This window comes from Anser cygnoides, chromosome 3, assembly GCF_040182565.1.
Source record: "Anser cygnoides isolate HZ-2024a breed goose chromosome 3, Taihu_goose_T2T_genome, whole genome shotgun sequence".
NCBI classification, from domain to species: Eukaryota; Metazoa; Chordata; class Aves; order Anseriformes; family Anatidae; genus Anser; species Anser cygnoides.
In genome coordinates, this window is record NC_089875.1 from 89,828,100 (window position 1) to 89,846,692 (window position 18,593).

At 36.3% G+C, this 18,593-nt stretch overlaps 1 long non-coding RNA gene across 1 annotated transcript in view; it reads left to right on the forward strand.

Annotated features, from left to right (window-relative positions):
* LOC136790493 (uncharacterized) overlaps positions 1 to 15,153 on the forward strand; it is a 34,622-nt gene extending 19,469 nt beyond the window's left edge. The window contains exons 2-3 of the long non-coding RNA XR_010830501.1: positions 11,636 to 11,909; positions 12,272 to 15,153. This is a non-coding gene — a long non-coding RNA (uncharacterized lncRNA). The remainder of the gene's footprint in view (positions 1 to 11,635; positions 11,910 to 12,271) is intronic.
* Positions 15,154 to 18,593: the final 3,440 nt, after the last annotated feature.

Here is an 18,593-nt window from a genome sequence, read left to right on the forward strand (position 1 = left end):
AGATCACTCTACAACTTCCTGAAGGGAGGTTGTGACGAGGAGCGGGTCGGCCTCTTCTCTCAGATAACTAGTGATAGGACTCAAGGAAATGGCCACAAGTTGCACCTGAGGAGATTTAGATTAGATATCAGGAAAACTTTTTCTCTCAAAGAGTGGTCAGGCGCTGGAACAGCCTGCCCAGGGGGGTGGTGGAGTCACCATCCCTCGCGGTGCTCAAGAAGTGCCTGGACAAGGTGCCGCGAGATATGATTTAGTAGCATAGTGGGTAGTATTTGTGATAGGAGGATGGTTGGACTAGATGTTCTTGTAGGTCCTTTCCAACCTTGTGTTTCTATGACACAAAGGAACCACTTTGTCTTGTTTTGGATCCCATAAGTGTCTTGGTACAGTATCCTAGAAAGAGGTACTACAAATGCTTAATTTCCATATTCACATGACTTCTTTTGACTTCTTCTGAAGTTATCCATGTCTTTTCAGAAAGTTCTCTTGAGTATACCAATTACAGGAAGACACTCAGCAGCTTACAGAATAAAAGCTGTAAAGAAAGTACTAAAAATATTTTGTACTTTATCATGCATGATTTATTTAACTGAATACCCAGACAGCTATTTCTGGCTTGAATTATTAAACACACGTATAATTCTTCAAAATTCCAAAGACAACCACAGTATCATACAGTAGGAAGCATATAATTTGACAAGGCTGAGACAGAGCAAAGAGTATAGTTTTACATGTGAGTGCCTTTAGTAGTTCTGTTTTGGGGTGATACTGGCAGAAACCATGCTGGAGCTAGAAATGGAGCAGTCTGACCTGAACCTGAACACATTCATCGGCTCCTGGAGAAGATAAACTAGTCTCACAAGTCAGGACATTGCAGAAAACATTTCTCTTTGACAAAAACAAAACAACAACAACAAAACCATACAAAAGATGCCTGATATGCTAAAGGCCCTCATTTATAAATCCTTGCAGGGAAAGTAATGTTTTATAAAAATTCAAAACCAGCCAATGAGAAACTTTTCCTTTCAAAATGAAGAAGGCTAAGAGATTTTGAATGGCTCTTTAATGAGCTTCACATTTACATTGATTTTTATATGGAAAATTCATACGTAGGATGATTCTGCATGGCACTATAGCAGTAGATAGTTAGAGAGAGAGGCAGTGAGTAAGCTGAAGGGAGCCAGAGAAAAGTCTAGCTCATATTGTCATGCATCTGCATTTATCCCAATGAAGTTGTACCTCTCCTACCCATGTATATGCCATGTATGATCCAAATTTGAACCTTTTATTTCTACACAAAGCTGCATTTTGTATATTGGTATATTCTCATAGAATATTCTCATATTTATTCTCATATGCTCGTATTCTCGTATTCTCACCTGCTTATACTCTTTACATAAATATAAACCACCAGTAAATTTTTTTAAAAGAACATACCATGCACCTTTTTGCATTGTGTTTTGTAATAATTTCAAGAAATACCAGAGAACCAGTGAGACAGACTTACAAAAACAAGCCTTATGCAGAAGTAATGCTCTTTCCTTCTTGTTTTTAACAATCAAACTAAATGCTTATTGCTTATAGCAAACTAGATTGCTTATTACTACACCTAAGAAATTAAGAAAAAAAAGAAAAAAAAAAGAAAGAATGAAAAGAAAAAGGAAAAAGGCTCTTAAATGCCACTGAGACTATTTCTCAGCTGTTTCAGATAACGTTTCTCATATATCATATAGACAACTGTTTTAAAGAAAAGTGTCATTTTAAAATAATAATATAGTTTTTGTCAGAGGTGACCAATATATCCTGATTGTGTTTCTTCTTGGATCATCAATATAGGATGGGTGGATGTGAACTTTAACCTGTGGTTTGCTAGTGTCCTTTGGCAAAAGGAACTCAAGCTGGAGATCATTCCTGAATTTAGTTTGATTGACCAAATGCTGTGCGATTTACCTTATTAGGAAAGATGGCTGACAGCAGACTCTGTGTCAGCATTCCAGATGAGTGCAGTTAGCCACTGACAAGCCTATGGGAATTGCAATACAGTATTTTAAAAGATGAGCATTCCATTGCCAATGCAACTGTCATTGCTCCTTGATTGGAATTGCATCTTGGAACATGAGCATTACTGGGTTTAGTATGCAGGTCATATTCCTTTTATATTTAATTTATGCAGGTGCAGTTTTCTTCATAGATATAGTAAACAGGAAATATTAGATACAAGTTTGATCGGTTTAAAATAACATCTCATACTGATTGGACTTTTAGGAGACCAATCTTTGGCTACTTCGTCATGCCTTACTTATTTAAAATCTGATTGTAAGAAACAAGAGCAACATTCTGATACAGAAAAAGCATATAAGAACACATTCACGGTAAATAACCACCTTGCAAACTCCCCTGCATGCTGAAGTGAGGCAATTTTTGTTCAAAGTATTTTAGTAGTAGAACTTCATCACCGGAACAGAGATGTAAATGTCACAAGCTTAAACGTTAGAAGCCTCTCTAGATAAATAATAATAATCATCATTAAAAAAATGCTCCTTTAAGCACTGTCTCTTTTTTGGATTTGCAATAGGGGTTCAGCACAACTTCAGCCATTGGATGCATGGTACCTTATTGGTTTCTGTTGGTCTTTGAGAAAGCCCTTCAGTGCTGTTTAGCATCCTAAAACCTTTTCACACACAAGTAAAGAATTCAGCCTTCAGCTTAACATACAGCCATGGTTTTTGGGACCTATCAAAGACATTACTCTGATCTTCTTTCAGGGAGTCTGTATCGCTGAGGTGCCTCAGCAGTAAGAGGATTCTCTGCTGCATGTAACACTGACGAAGGAGAGATGAGAAAGTTGCTGCTATGCAAGGTTTCACAGATATTGTATAGTTTCATCTTCCAGAAGGGGCTCAACCTCCTCGTAAATTTGAGCTGGAAGTAGATTAGGAGGAAGAGATCCCTCGATCAATCTAGGGTGTTGCATTGTGCCTGTTTAAAGAAAAGTGTTAGAAACCCTGCAGTGGGCTGGGACCCAGTCAGAGAAAGGGGAAACAGCAATTCTTTAGGGAGAATAAACAGCTTCATATTGATCCCAAATATGAGAACTACTGCTGCACAATGGCCAGAGAAGTTCAATTAATAAATGTGTAGTTTAAATAAACTGCATTCCTCCATTGTGTTTTCTCATTTCAACTCCAGGACAATGTGTGGAGGGCACAACATAAATTTCACTCCATTTGTCATGCAATACTTAAAATAAATATACGAGTCTTTTGCTGTAAAGGACAGGTCAGGTGTTGAACATTTTGAAAGGCAATAATGCTGTCAAATTTAATAACAAAAATTTAGAAGTGATCTAGCAGTTTCTACTCATAAAATGAGTTTTATTGCACTCAGATATTGAAGCAGAATTTTAAGGTCATTAACCTTCAACATAGGAAAATACCTTATATTTGTTTTTTTGTTGTTTTATTCTTTTGTTTTGTTTTGATGTGTTGTTTTTTTTTCCCCTGTGATTTTATTCAATCAAGTAAACTTTCTGTTTGTGTATTATTACTTTTTCAGTACAAATACTAGAAGTTTTCTAAGGCCTTACGAGTATATTAAGACCCAGAGAGTTGGTATTCATCTCAGAGAGACAGGAAAGGAACAGAAGAAGATATCTCTTCTCATTACTAGGCTGCCTGACCTGGCCTTTTGTGGGAAGTAGTTCAGAGCTTTCTGAGCTGCTGGTTAGCTGCAGCAAAGTACAGCTCCTGTTCCATGCTGTCTTTATCTGATTATGCCAGGGAAAACATAAGAAAATAATATATACCCAGCGTGACCATTTCTGGATCATCTGGAGTTTGCTTTGTGCAGTCAGCTTTTCCAGTTTGGCAGTGAATGAGCTTTAAAGACATTTCATTCTCCTCTACCACCCTATCAAGAGACACGCAGATAGCGCACAGTCTGCATGGGCTTCCAGGAGTATTCCTCTTCAACTATTTGTCAAGTGGAGAGTCACCACCATGCACCACCAGCAGAACCTGCCCAGTTGTGTCTTGCTGGTCTCCCAGACATCCAGACAGCCTTAGGGAGACCCAGAATCTCCCACAATTCAGCTTTAGCTCAAAATACTAAATGTGGAGAAGTTTGGACATCTATCTGGACACATTTTTTGTGTGAAATGTCCAGAAGCTGCAATCCCCACCCAGCCTCTCTGAGCCACAGAGCTGGCTGCATTGTTCCTGCATTCTTCCCCGCCCAAGGAGTTATAACAACCTTTCCATCAGGATCTCAGCAGCTCTCAGCTCTCTCCTACACTATTCAATAAAGAACTATGAAAGAAAGACCTCTGTGTAGTTCTTATAGTTTATGGCGGAATGATATTGTATACTTCCATTTGTTATCTAGACTTTTGGCTTACAAAATTGAGCTACCTTCTCTGTCCTGCCCTGCCTTGACCTACCCTTCCAGCTTATGTTTTTTTTTGTTTGTTTGTTTGTTTTTTTGGCAGGGAAATTTCAGATCATGTTAAGCTCAAAGGATGGAAACCACAAGAATGTAACAAAGTCATGGCAATCTTAGTTTAAATCACAACGATATGATGCCAAACATATTTGCTCCTGGTATTTATTCCCCGTAGTCAGAATCATTGCAAATAACAGCTCATTTAAAACACATGGATTAAGTCACTGACAGAAAGCAAAGCAAGAGCACTGTGCGCACGTCACACTGTCACTGGAAATTATCCACTTGCATTGCCTGAAAAAATATTTATATTCTTTGCTGCTTTGAAAAGACATGACAAGATGCTGATAAACAGAAAAACAATTATGTGACTTGTTATGCAAACAATATGAGTGACTCATTAAAACTAACAATCAAGATTGACTATAGTACCTATTTATTTTTGCAGCCCTCAAAAAGAGGCATAACTGAAGTAAAATTGATTAAAGACAAATATTAATTACTGTGCTTACACCAGAATTTGTCCTAAGTGTTGCAGTCACATAAGAAATCTTATTGTTCATTTCCTCTGGATCAGAAACTGAGGTAATTCTAGAAGAAATTGCTATGCTAAAGACTTTGGTGTATTTCACATTGAGAAAGGACTTACTCCTAAGGTTTACTGCAAAATATTCATCCAGCCAACTCACATAATAGTAATGATATCAAGCAGAAAAATATAGACAATATTTAGAAAAATATAGACAATGTTCAAGCGAGTGAACTATCCAAAAAAGCTCTCCTGTATGTGTCCTTGTCTCTGTTTCATTGATACTCTGCTGGTCAATGCAGAGAGAACAAGGGCCATCTTTACCTTTTGGAATTGGTTTGCATGTTGTTCAACCCTGGGCTGCCAGGCTGTGGTGTGGCTGGCCTCCTTGCTGAAGCTTTGAGGAATGTGTCCGAACAGCTTGGCTTGAGCACTCCATGACCACTGGGAACCTGTCGGTCCTAAAACTCTGTTTTAAAGCTTGAAATGAATCAGCTACTGTTCTGCATGCATACAGGCTTCACAGCCTTAAGTTATTCATGTAGGTGCAGTTATATATATGCCTAAAAGCTTTGTTTCAAATAGATTAATTTAGAAACATTAGCTGTATAAACACTGTAATAACAGTCCCCGTAACCTATCTGTTTGCCTTCAGAACTTTAATATTTTGCATACCAGCTTTTAGTGTTTGAGAATAACCCAGCATGTGGTTTATATAAATGGCACAACAGACCCAGAGAAGCTGTACTGTATGACATAACAAGTCTTTTTTTTTTTCCACAAAACCTAACTGCTGAAAAGGGTGAACCCCTACCTACTTTTGCAGAAAATTTTGTCATGAGGTTAGATCTCCAAGACAACAGAGAATTCTGAACAAGATGAAAAAAAAAAAAAAAAAGTTTTCCGAACTTCATTTTACTCTTTCTGTATTATTCTGAAAATTATGTCCTTTTAATAAATAAAACTATATATACTTCCATTGTGAAAACACTGCCACAACAATCAAGCAGATGTTCCTGTTCTATCTATTCTCAAGTATCAATAACAACAGAAAAATATCTTCCCTCAAATGCCTGTTTTGTCTCAATTAAGAATCACAAACTTTTGTTTTTATTAGGTGATCATTTTACAAATACTTGGTATTTTATATCAGTACTGAAAAAAATGAAAAATTAGAAAAATGATAAACTGCAAAAGAGATTAGAAGTGCTAATCTCAAATCCCATATTAACATGAAAAATGCAATACGGCAAAAGAGTAAATTTAATTATTAATAATGACCACATCACACCAAAAAATCAGCTGTGTGTGTGTGTGAGCAAATACTTTTTTTCCTGTAGGCCAATATCTTCATATATTTTGTGTTTAACTTTCAAATGATTGCTGCAAACTCATTTCAGCTTTTGTGTTTCTTGATTCACAGTGGAGTGTGACTAATCAATCATATACTACCTGATCTGCTTTTTGAGTGAATAGGTAAAACTGCTCACTTAAAAAACAGTAAATTGTAAAAATATTTTTTGAGATGAATTGCCAGACAAGTTATAATTATGTGTGAAACATTCTCATGAATAACTTCATAACTATTTGAACAGTCATGATCAAGAAATGATGGACCTTTGTAAATATTATGAAGTAAATTTTCTTATTTGTCTTCACAAATATCTTAAATTCATTGTCAGTGTTATTTAGCTAGCTTAATCTCCTGGTTTTGACATAAATCAATACTGTTGATGTGTCTAAGAATGCTGTGAAGACATATGTGATGTGAGAAAGACAAGGAAAAAAAAAAACTATGAATTTATGTAAGCTAGTACTTGTTTTATACATCCTAATTTTGCTATTTAAACTTTGAAGTGGCAATGTTTCATTAATAGCATTTTGTGAACACACACAAGTATTTGTATTTTCCTGGCCAAATGCTCTGTAATATGGGAGCTGTACATGGTCTGTGGATAAAAGGTAAGAACCAAGCTCTTGATCCTTGTCTTCCCCCAAGCAGAAGACAAAAACACACAGTCAAGTCCATTTGAAAAGAGATGCTGCAGACCTTCTAGGTCACCATTTAAAGTTAGAGCCAAGTGTAAAAGTTATCCACAAAAGGAAAGGTTTGGGCAGAGCTGTAGTCACACCACTTCGTAGCAGCTACTCCACAGGCAGAGCGCCCCTTTGGAGAAAAGCTGCTATTCCTCATCCCCAGAAATAAATATGCAGCTGGGGTAGTATAGGGAGATACAATGCCAAAGGCCAAGGGGAAAAGGCACAAATCTGAAATAACTGGAGCCTCACAACCTTTACTCTCGGGCAGAAAACAAAATGTAAAAGTAGTTAGTGACTTCCCCCTGGTGGCAGTGAAGGGAACCATCTGTCTCCTAGCCCCGAGTATTGCTGTTCAAAATGTTACCGACAGCTTCAAGAGGCACATCTGGGCTCCTTGTACACTGGGGTGAGCCTAAGCAGACCATAAGTGACTACCATGTTCTGGCAGTGGCAGGGGTTACTCTCACCAGCCCTCCCACAAAATAAATAAATAAATAAAATAAATAAATAAATTAAAAGAAAATCAGGGATCAAACAGGGATAAAAGCCAGGGATAAAAAAACAGGGATAAATATGGCTGTGTAATAATGACAGCAGCAGAGCTTTGCTTTTTGTAAGCATGGATGATATTCTGTGAACTACTGAGAGAGGGTGGACTCCCCCAAAAGAAGACAAGAGCAGCTTTGCACACTTCCAAATGCAATGAGGAATATTTTAAATTAGGACTGGGGTGAGGTAGCAAATTCCTCCAGGTAAGTATAGGACAGAAGCTTAAAAAGGTATTGGGGCAAAGTTATGCACACCAGAGTCAAGAGAGAAAAAGTGTAACAGTGCATCTGTCTGTTACAAATCAGAAATGGCTTTACTCCAATGAAAGACCTAATACATGACCCAAACTAGGATTTAGCTGGTAGAGAAAAGTTGATGGGCTACTTTTTATGCCAGGAATATTAACATGAAAGAAACAACCTAAATTATTTTAAATATGTTTGTTGGCTAGTCACAGGAAAAGAAATAATGTTCTTAAGCTACAACATGGAAAAGGGGGTTAAAAGTGTGAGGGAAAATCCTATGGAGTCTGTGGGCTCTCCAAGCAGCAGAAATGTTTAGGAACATTTCCAACATCTGTCAGAAACAACAAAGACAGTTGATGTTGTCTAAGGCAGTAAGTAGACAGGACAAACTCATGAGATCTGTTCAGGCCAAAAGTTCTGTGATTTTGTGATCTCCCTGTAAACCAAAATGTGATTAAGACATTCAGGGAAGCACCACAACTATTCAGAAAACAGGAATGTCATTTGGTGAAAAATTTCCAGGTCCTTTTATTTTTTTTCTCTCCTATCAGGATGAAGCCAAGTTTCACAAGACAAAAAGAGTCAGAGAGTTCACTTGTTAGATGGTTATAGTGAGCTCCACAGTGGGTGGAGGACTCATGTAAGGTTATCTGCAGCCCCAGACAGGTCTCCGCTCTGTCTGGTTTGAGGCAAAATTTTGGAGATTAGATCACCCTACTTGATTAAATGAGCAAAGAACCCTCTACCTGGCTCTTTGGTCTTACACAGTGTTTGTTTTCAGGTGGACTCTTTTACCAGATATTCCAGCTAGGGCCTGAAGTCAACCATTGTAACTGTTGTTGGTTTTGTCATCTAAACAGATGCATTTCTGCAAAAATTATGGTTTCTCTTAGTTTTGTTTTTGTTGTTGTTGTTTTGTTTTGTTTTTGATTAAAAAAAAAAAAAAAGTTTCATTTGAAGATTTCTGCCCCACTCCAGGAGCAGCATAATGTACTCTTTTAAGTCTATTTTGATGTTTTGTGACCATAGTGTAATACTATGTTGTATAGACTACAGTGTAGTTCTATAGTCACACCTTCTGCTCAACAATGGAAAGATTTCTGAGCAGTTCAGATTAGTATATTAGTAAGGAGTCTTAAACTTTACACCCAGATTTTAAAAATAAAATAGTTTCTACAGACTCAAAGTAATTGACTCTAACAGCTTGCTTTCTGCAGAAGAGATTAAGTTCCATGGAAATGTGTTAATCAGCCTCTGAGGCCTGTATGTAATGATTACCATTGTATGCTTGTAACATGAGCAAAGAGCAATGATTCATGTGTCTGTGAGTTGCTATAAAAGCACAGAAAATCAATCATTATCAATTCATCTATTTTTGATGGTTGGTTTCATACTGCAATATTTAAACTGGTTGAACTTTAAAATAGAATGAGTTAGATTTCTGAAAATATAATTAAACCTCTACCTTTTTCAGTCAAGCTTAAATTCCTTCTGTGTTCAGCCTAAAAAAAATATTTTTATTTGAATTTATATTCCCTCACACTAATTTAGAAATGATATGATGAGTACATATATTCATATGTTGCTATTCCTCTGGCTCCAAAGCACATTGCAAACTATTGAGGTGCTGGATGCAATTGTAACTGACTGAATCAGGGTATGCAAGGGACACTGTGAATGCTGCAGATTTAGACGGTGGCTGCATTGTGATTATTTCAGCGGCACTGAAATTCAGCTCCATATGGAAAGAAATACAGTAACAATTTGCTGCTTGAAACAAAAAAACAAACAAACAAAAGGAACAACATGTACAAACAAATGCATCACCAAGTATAACAAGACAATCCAGGATTTAATTCATGGAAGAACCACTCATTAAATCTGAAGCCAGAAAAGATGACATTTTGTTATTGGAAATTTGGAACTACCTGGCAATTTCCTTTTGTTGAACATGCACGGACAGTCAGTTCAGCAATGGGTGTTGCTGAAAGATGCTCCTCACATCTACCAGAATTTTACAAGTAATTTTTTAATCCTTTCTCCAGATCTTTTGGAAAATCCTTCCATGCTTGCCTATCTTGGTAGAACATGTCTTGATGTCTTCTAGGCTAGTCTGAAGCTGTGTGATCTATCTGGGCACAAAGCATTCAACATCCAGGAAACTCAACCCAGGGAGAAGGTTCTTTGACATATTTTACCTGCAAATACACCATAGTCACCTCCCTACCTGTGGCTGACTATGGGTTACTGAGTCAAACTCAAGCTGACTTCAAAGACTCAGGTATTAGCAGCAGGTTTAACAAAGATCTGAATCTGATTTCTTTTACAAACAGTAATATAAAGAAGAGACAGTTAAGTATCTCTGGTTTAATTAGGGTAATATTCTGCATGGTCACATAAATGTGACTAAAGTTACTATGTGAAATATCACATGTAATAACAAGAAGATATAAATTTCACATTCTTAAGAGTACCATTCCAGCAAACACATACTGATACTTTTTTATCATAGAAACCAAATTGTTTAATAAAAACAAGATCGATATTGAACATTTGAGATGTTCTATTTTGAAGAGTTCTCTAACTAAATCCTCAGGCAGATTTATCTCTAAGCATTCTAATGCATATATATTTTGATGTTTTATACCTTAGCTGCTAATGTTTTCACTCAAGCCATGTCAGCTAACAAACTGTCTAATCCTACTTTCATGTCTCCCCTCATATGGTAACTCTTCAGCTCTAAATTACATACTATAATTGACTCAAACTAGGATATAGATTTAAATATAAACTGAGATCACAAACTGAGATCACAAGCTAAAATGAAAAATAGAAAGTCCCTATTCTTATATCTATATTCTTATATGCTATTAGCATTTATCCCTGTTCTTTCCTTTTGCCTGTCATGAGGTTTGGGTTCACAAGCACTTTCTAACAATGTCTCGTCATGGTTGTCAAAAGTAAATTCCTTGCTATATTCACACACAGGTCTTCTCACTGTACTTGGGTCACGTTACAGCCAGTACTATTTAAGATGGGCATGGTAATTGCTATTGCAGAAATATCCTTGTGCATAATACTATTAATAGTAGTAGCAGTAGTAGAAGTAGTAGTGGCGGCAGCAGCAGCAGCAGCAGCAGTAGTAATAGTAGTAGCAGCAATGTGAAGCCTTTTCCTCTCTATCCCAGAGCTTTTCCTTTGCCAAAAGGAAACAAGGCCATTACTTTATTTTAAATTAGGCATTTAAGATTTGCATGTGTAGCACACATGCCGTTTATCATCCCCAACACTCTGAGGGTTCAGGGGAAAAAAATATATTATTTATATAGCTTAGTTGTAGCATTCTGGAAGTAAATGCATGTTGGAACTTTACTGGTTGGTGTGCCATTTTGGAATATTTCTATGGTGTTGTGTTAATATAAGAAAACTGTTCCAGGTAAAAATTAAACAGCAATAATTCAGAGATTCATTTTCCTTTGTGATTGTAGTCTTGAACGTAATATGATCAATGGAGACATTTACAGTTGATAGTTGAATACAGAAGATATGTTTCAGTATGACATCTGCTTTGACAGCCATTTGATTCCTCTCATGACTTTCTCTGTTGGATGGGAAAAAAAAGTGCCAGGGTTTTAAGCTGTGTACTCAGTAAGTGTGTGTATATATACATGCTTCCACTAAATTCACAGCGTTTTAAGTATTGCGTACTGCCAAGGTTTGAATTTGGCTTTGGTACAATACAGAGAAGACACCTAACACTAGGGTTTTGTATCAAAAAATATTTTTTATAATAAATAAATAAATAAATAAAAATCTAACCATTATCTTCCAGGGCTGCTGTCTTCATTGCAGACAGGATTATGGGGAACAATGAAAGGGGATGCAGAAACTCGACTGGGAAGCCATGCAGCAAAAACAGTAGGAGCACAGGTCTCACCCACCAGACCCCCCTCATGCTGCACAGCCATGCACAGGGATTTCAGCTGGAGAGTTACCTGACCACCTACCACACAAAATTTAATGTCAGATCCACTAAAAATATTGGCAAGAGTCCCACAGGCTCAGGTTGCACAAGACTGGATCTTTAATGAGAAATGGTATTAATGGTAATGTATTTCACTGTCTTTATTACAAAAATGTCATTTTTTTCTAAGACCAACTCATATTGTTGCCCACACTGTCGGCTGGTATACTCTTAGTGCAGCTTTATAGATATCAGTGAAGCTAAATTGTTCTATGCTAACTGACTTTCATTAATTTAAACTAGCAGACTGTATGTATCACATGGATTTAAATTAAATATGTGTATGTGTGACAAAGAGAAACAATGAGATTAACTTATTTTAAAAGCTCTTTCTATCTTTCTTTGGAAGAATTGTGTTTTATACTATGCCGTCACAAATTTTAATCAAAAGAATGTCTCAATCACTTAATGCCTGCTGTTGTGCCTTGGTTGTTGTCTTCACAGAATTTTCAAAACAAGCCAATCCAGAATTGTTTCTGATGGAGACAAACGTCCACCTGGGACTACGATGAGATCGTTGAAGTCATTTCTACTTGCGACTTCAGCAGAAAAACACATTAACTTGTCATTTTTATTACCACAATTTTCACTTCCTACAAGCAACATTTATGTGGTCTGAGAGGGTATTAAACTTTAGATCACATCAGGACCACAGCAATTCAGCATAAGTGACTTTCTATTTCCTCTCAGCTGAAAACAGACCTTTCTTGAACAAAGCACAACAAAATTCAGAGAGCATCAATGTGTACAGCATAGAGTGCTCTTGGGCTTGATGGTGAACATACCGTGAATTCCATTTTATCCACAACTATCATATTTATGCTGTAAAATTCTGAAATTCTGCATATTTAGTGTTCTGTTATTCAGGGTTTACCCTAAACTCTTTTAATATTATCAGCTATAAGATATATGCCCATTTCTGTGCTGCAGAAACCACAAATTCTCTATACGTCATAGAATTATATGTAGAATTATAATATGAAAAATTTCTTCCTTTGTCCAACCTAAATTTTCTGTCTTTCAGTTTACAGCCATTTCCCCTTCTCCTGTCACTACAGGTCCTGATAAAAAATCTTTCTCCATCTTTCTTGTAGGCCTAGCCCTTTTTATATATTGAAAGGCCCAATAATGTCTCCCTGGAGAATTCTCTTCAGGCTGAACAACTCCAACCCTCTCAGCCTTTCTTCATAGGAGAGGTGTTCCAGCCCTCTGATGATAATATGAGGAACTCCACTACTGTTACTGCAACTAGTCTAGATTTTCACCAGTGTATTCAGAAAAAAAAAGCTGTTCTAGAGACAGTTTGAGTTAGCTATGCATTGCCAGCCTAATATAGAACTGTAGGTTGAAAAATTAAGACCCATTGTGCTAAGCTCCAGATCTGGAGTAAAAGAAAACCTGACTTGAGTTCTACTGCTATTATAAATAACATGGCAGAACTTACCAGTCAGTGCATAGTGAATTTTATTGACTACAGAACTGATTCTTAATTGCAGGCATAGGCAATACGCAGATACTGCTCTCACTTTAAGGCAAGTTTGTTAGGGAACCTGGGAGGCTACAGGTTTTACACAAATCACCATTTAGACTGCCCTGCCCATGAAATTGGTGGCAAATTTTATTATTTCTAAGTTGCAAATGTACAGAACATTCAGAAGCGAAAAATATCTATGCCCTCGGCCTCTATTTTTCTTCTGCCTTATATTTGCATGCATTTGTTCTTTTACTCCTTATGTGGTAAAAGAAACACAAAATGTAATGTAACATTTTGTTACATTATGTAACAGGAGATTTTCAAATCTATATGCATAAAAATCTTGATTTATGGTTTTACAAGGCAACAACCTTATCTGAAAATGGTTTATATTAAAAGGAAATTTGTGTTACCAAAAGTAGGATTATTCTGAAATGAACAAAGCAAAGAGTTGATGTGGAGGGAAACCAAAAGCAAACAACAAAAGGAAATGAAAGCCTGGGAAAATAGAACCGAGTAAACCGACACAATCAGGTTCAAGTTGCCAGAGTTTCAGTCTGCATTATTGCTGTTATTGTTCTTGAATTTCAATTTCAAGAATATTTAAAAGTTTCTGTTTTTTCCTTTGTTTACTTGATTTTAGGAAGTTCATGACAACATATTTCTTTCTACTTCATCCTGATTAGCTGGTGCTTCATCACTGTTCCAGCTGTGATATGCTAAACTCGGATTTGGGGGGCAGCTCTCAGCCCAAGTTTGAAAGACCCTGGTCCAGGACAAAACTCCTTGTCTAAAACTATATCACTAGTTCGTTTAACTATGTGCTGAAGAGTAGAACAAACAGAAATTTGCCTGAATTTGAAGGTGGGCGGAAAACAAGTACTTTGAGCAGATAAGCAGAAGGCAAGGTTATGTATAAATGTATCTGTGTTTGGTTGAGGAAAACTGTGGAAATATGAAAAACTCTGTAAATCTACTGTTAAGTCTTTAGTTTCTCATTATATTGAACTTCAATGGTTCATTTCTACTGGCTTCTGTAAAAAAGGGAAAAATACCTGCAAAAGGCAGCACAGAGCTTCTAGATACAAGGGAGAGGGTCGCTTCTGTATTTTTTTTGCTCTTGTTCTGATTCTTCAATATTTCATTTCTGAAAGAAGAAGAACCAATTGTGGATGTAATAGTTGAAACTGGGATGGAAAACTCTGATTTTGTTTTCATAAGTCATCTGACTCATCTATACCAGCATTCTGAACACATTTCACACAATGTTAGACCTGCATATGCTGCAGATTTTGAAGGCGGAGGATCCCTGCCCATAAAAGGGTTGGCCCAAAACAAGTTAAAAAACAAACAAACAAAAAAACACTCCATATTGAAGCTTTTATTGAGGAATAATAAAGAAAGAGTGCAGACCCTTGAGCCTCATGAGAAGTTTAGTGTAGAACACTAATTATTTTTATAGGGATTGCAGTTAAAATCTGAAGACAGAATTCTCTGAAATTTTCTAGAGGACCTTTCAATGTTGTTGGTTTTTTTTTCATTCTTATTTTTATAATCTCACAGGCAAATTTTATGTTCCTTTTAGCAAGAAAAGTGCATCCTTTATCCTCAAATGAAAACAAATGCTTTCATATGCACAATATATCTTCTCTCAGAATTGCAGAAAGAAAAAATACTTAAATTCCTCAGAGAGGTTAAATTACATTATGAAAGTGTCATGGCCATTTAATATATTTATATTCAGCTCCAATTTCTGGTGGCTTGGATGTTGCTACTGCTGTTTTCTGTAGGCAAAATAAATGTGTATGTGTTCCAGGCTAGGGGCTGTCACAGAGATTTACTGTTCTCAAGTGTATCTGCTACAGGGAAAAGAAAAAAAAAAAGAAAAGAAAAAAAAAGTATGCACATATCAATGCTCGTTGCTATACATAATGTACAATATGATGTTGTTTTGGCACAGTACAGACAGTATAGACACACAAAGTCGTAAAGCACAAGGTTCAGATATGCTTACAAGAATACATTCATGAACCAATCAATACATTATGCAGGTCAGATGGATTTATTTGCATGGCTCACAGAAACAAGAAAACGAGATTGGAGCTGTGGGAGCAGATATTTAGGTTAAAAGGTGAAAACGAGGTGGGAAAAGAGAAAGTAGCAGAGGCAGTGCTGCAAAAGAATGGATAACATGAGAATAGATGCTATTCTAGTTGTGTGCCTAAAAATATCCATCCAAAGATTTTGTGTGGCAGCAAGTGGAGGTGAATACCTAGGTATATGTAAAGGTCTTTCAATCAGAGTCACAATTTCAGAGATTCCCCCATTTGGCCAGACTTTCACACACTGTACTCAAAAGCTCTAATTTTAAGTGCCACTTCACTGCTTAAAGCCTGGACTGGCACGTTTGTTTTATGCAGCTCTTCCTAGGACCCAAACATTATTTGGACATAAAGAAGAAATCTGGGTAAGGTATGAACTGGAGTAAAGCATCCAAGCATTCACTTTCTCTTCCAAATCAGAAGCAATCCATAAGTGCAATCAGTTCTCTTTAGTGGCCGCCAACAATTTCTAAATCCGGTGGTCTTGATGCTGCATCTCTTAGGCCTGGGAAAAAGAGAAGAAGATATATACCTATTGGTGTATGAGATAGGAGATCATGAGAAAGTCTTCTTCCCCTAAAAAAAGAAAAACAGAGTAGAAGAGAAAGTGAGGGACAGGTAAAGAAGCAGAGAAGTGGACAACATAAACCTGAAAGTCCTTTGAAAAAAAAATAAATAAATAAAAAATAAAATAAAATAAATAAAATAAAATTTAAAATACTGCTTCTTGGTAATTTTAGGAGCCAAAAAAAAAAAAAGTGCCAAATAACATAAGCATGAAAAGATCATCCTTTTTACTTTCCTTCTTATGAAAATGAAGTTGTGAGTAGTTCAGTTTCAACTGTTCCATGGAATGAGCTACAGAAGGAGAAAATGTGCAAAGAAAAATCTGATATTCACTCAGGAAAAGTAGGGAAATATAGATGATTTATCTTTAATCAGCAACTTTAAGAACAAGAAAGCATTGTACAATGAATCTAGTTTCTGTTTAATATTGTTGAAAGATACCTCCTGAAAAATTTGAAATGTTAACTTTGAGAAAAGTGTTGCTGAGTGGCTGTTTTTAAATCTAGACTTTCCTACATCATTAATCATCAAAGAGTATTGCCTTAAAACTACAAATTCTGCTTATTCTCACCTGAAGCCATCATCTTTTTTCTTTTTTTTTTTTTCTTTTTTCTGTGAAATCACACTTTGTTGCCATGGAGCTGTCTAAGTGCAGAAAGGGATTTGAACTTGAGAAGGGCTGACTACAGAAAGTGCTGCCTTTTAGTTTAGCTTGGATAAATATCAACATGCAGACATTAAATTATCCAAGTTTTTCTCAACTAACTAACCTTATGGAAATCACTCACTCTCTCCCTTTGGCCCTTCATATATTTCTCCTTTCCTACAATCATTCATTCATGCCAACAGCCTCTAACTCAGCAGTGTGCTGCATTGCCTCCTCCCTAATTTGTAATCTTACTTCACACTGCCCACACTTGGGCTGCTCCCAACATCTCTGTGAAGCCTGAGAGCCCACTGCAGCTTTGTGAGGCTCTTTCTTATTTTACTGCTCTGATCCTGTACAATGCAAAGAGTTTTATGTACACTCTAAAGTATCTTTTTGTCATTACTTATCGTTTTTCTTATTAGAGAGGCAGCTACAGCATTATGTGCACTGATAATTTAATCATGACTTTCATGGTGTTTGCTGTCAGTAAAGACCCAACTATTTGAATGCAACTATTGCAAAGGAGTTTTTGATGACATTAAGATGTTATGCACTCTTAAGCCTATGATTCCAACCCCTTGGTGGCTGGAACTAGATGATCTTTGAGGTCCCATCCAAACCAAGATATTCTATGATTCTATGATTTCAAAGAATCTGAAAGTTATGCACATGTGCTCTCTAAAAGGCTCAGTAGCCAAATATATATATATATATATATGTATTTGGAATCAAGAATCAGAAAAAGATGGAATCAGAAAAAGCAAGGAGCTGGAAGGATCTGCTTCCTGAAAGACTTAGCTGACCTTTAATAAAGAGTTAAATTATGCTGAATATTTTATGTAAAGATCTATGACATGAACAGATGAATACTGAAAACAATAAAAATCTTAGATAATATTTTTGGTCTTGTGCATTGTTTATAGCTCATCCAATCCTACTAAAATTATCAGAAGTTTCAAGAAGATATGTGGCAACAATTTTATGTAAAAATCACCATAATCTGCAACAGTGGTTAAGGACATTCCAGTGACTATTAACTCACTGCAAAAAGATCTTTAAGCAGAAGCATCCCACTGTATTTTTTCTCATGTTTTTCTTTCCTTTTTTTTCTTAAAATAAGCATTCGATATTATAACATTTCTGAAATTGCTTCATTAAATATTCCATAAGAGGTAGTACAGAAATTAGCCTGATCTTCCTTAGAAAGACATGCTATTGTTCTTTCAAATGATGAGGTTTTGCTTTTCTCACCAATCAAATAATATTATAGATGAAAGAGGAGGTTATAATATTTTCTTGCTAACTTTCATAATTTTCATTGAATCACACACAAAGGGAAATTAACTCTGTGGAATGATTTTGGCTTGTTGTTGTTGTTGTTTTTCTTCTCATAAACCAGACGAGACATTTTCTCATCAAGTTTGCAATATATGCATGCTGTTCCAGCAAATGTTGATATACTCAGACTGTTAACTCTAAGCCTCTTAATGGAAGTAAGATCAAGACAGATCTGAAGGAAATTTAGAAAGTGGGTAAATAGGAAATTTAAACACAAATGCTGTAACACATACAGCTGAGACACACAAGCCAGAAATCTCAAATTTTTCATCTTTTCAGATGAACTTTTTAAAGGAAATTGACCAGCTTTCAACTTTGTACTTTATGTGGTGGACATTTATGTCAGTATAAGACAAGAACTTGGTTTCAAGACAATCATTTCCAGAATCTGGAATTATTCCTCACTGTACTTTTTGGGACAAAAAGATTACATACAGAACAAGGGATACCATCATGAGCAGAAGATTGTTTCTTATTAAAATGTCTTGGACAGAATTCCTCTGACTTTTAGTTTTCACTAATAACTTTCACTGCATGAATATTTTTCCAGCTTTTCATCTCCGTGCTGACATATCTCACATCTGTGAGCAGTCTTTTTTGACCCATCTTCACTTCTTCTAATATATTACGCTCATA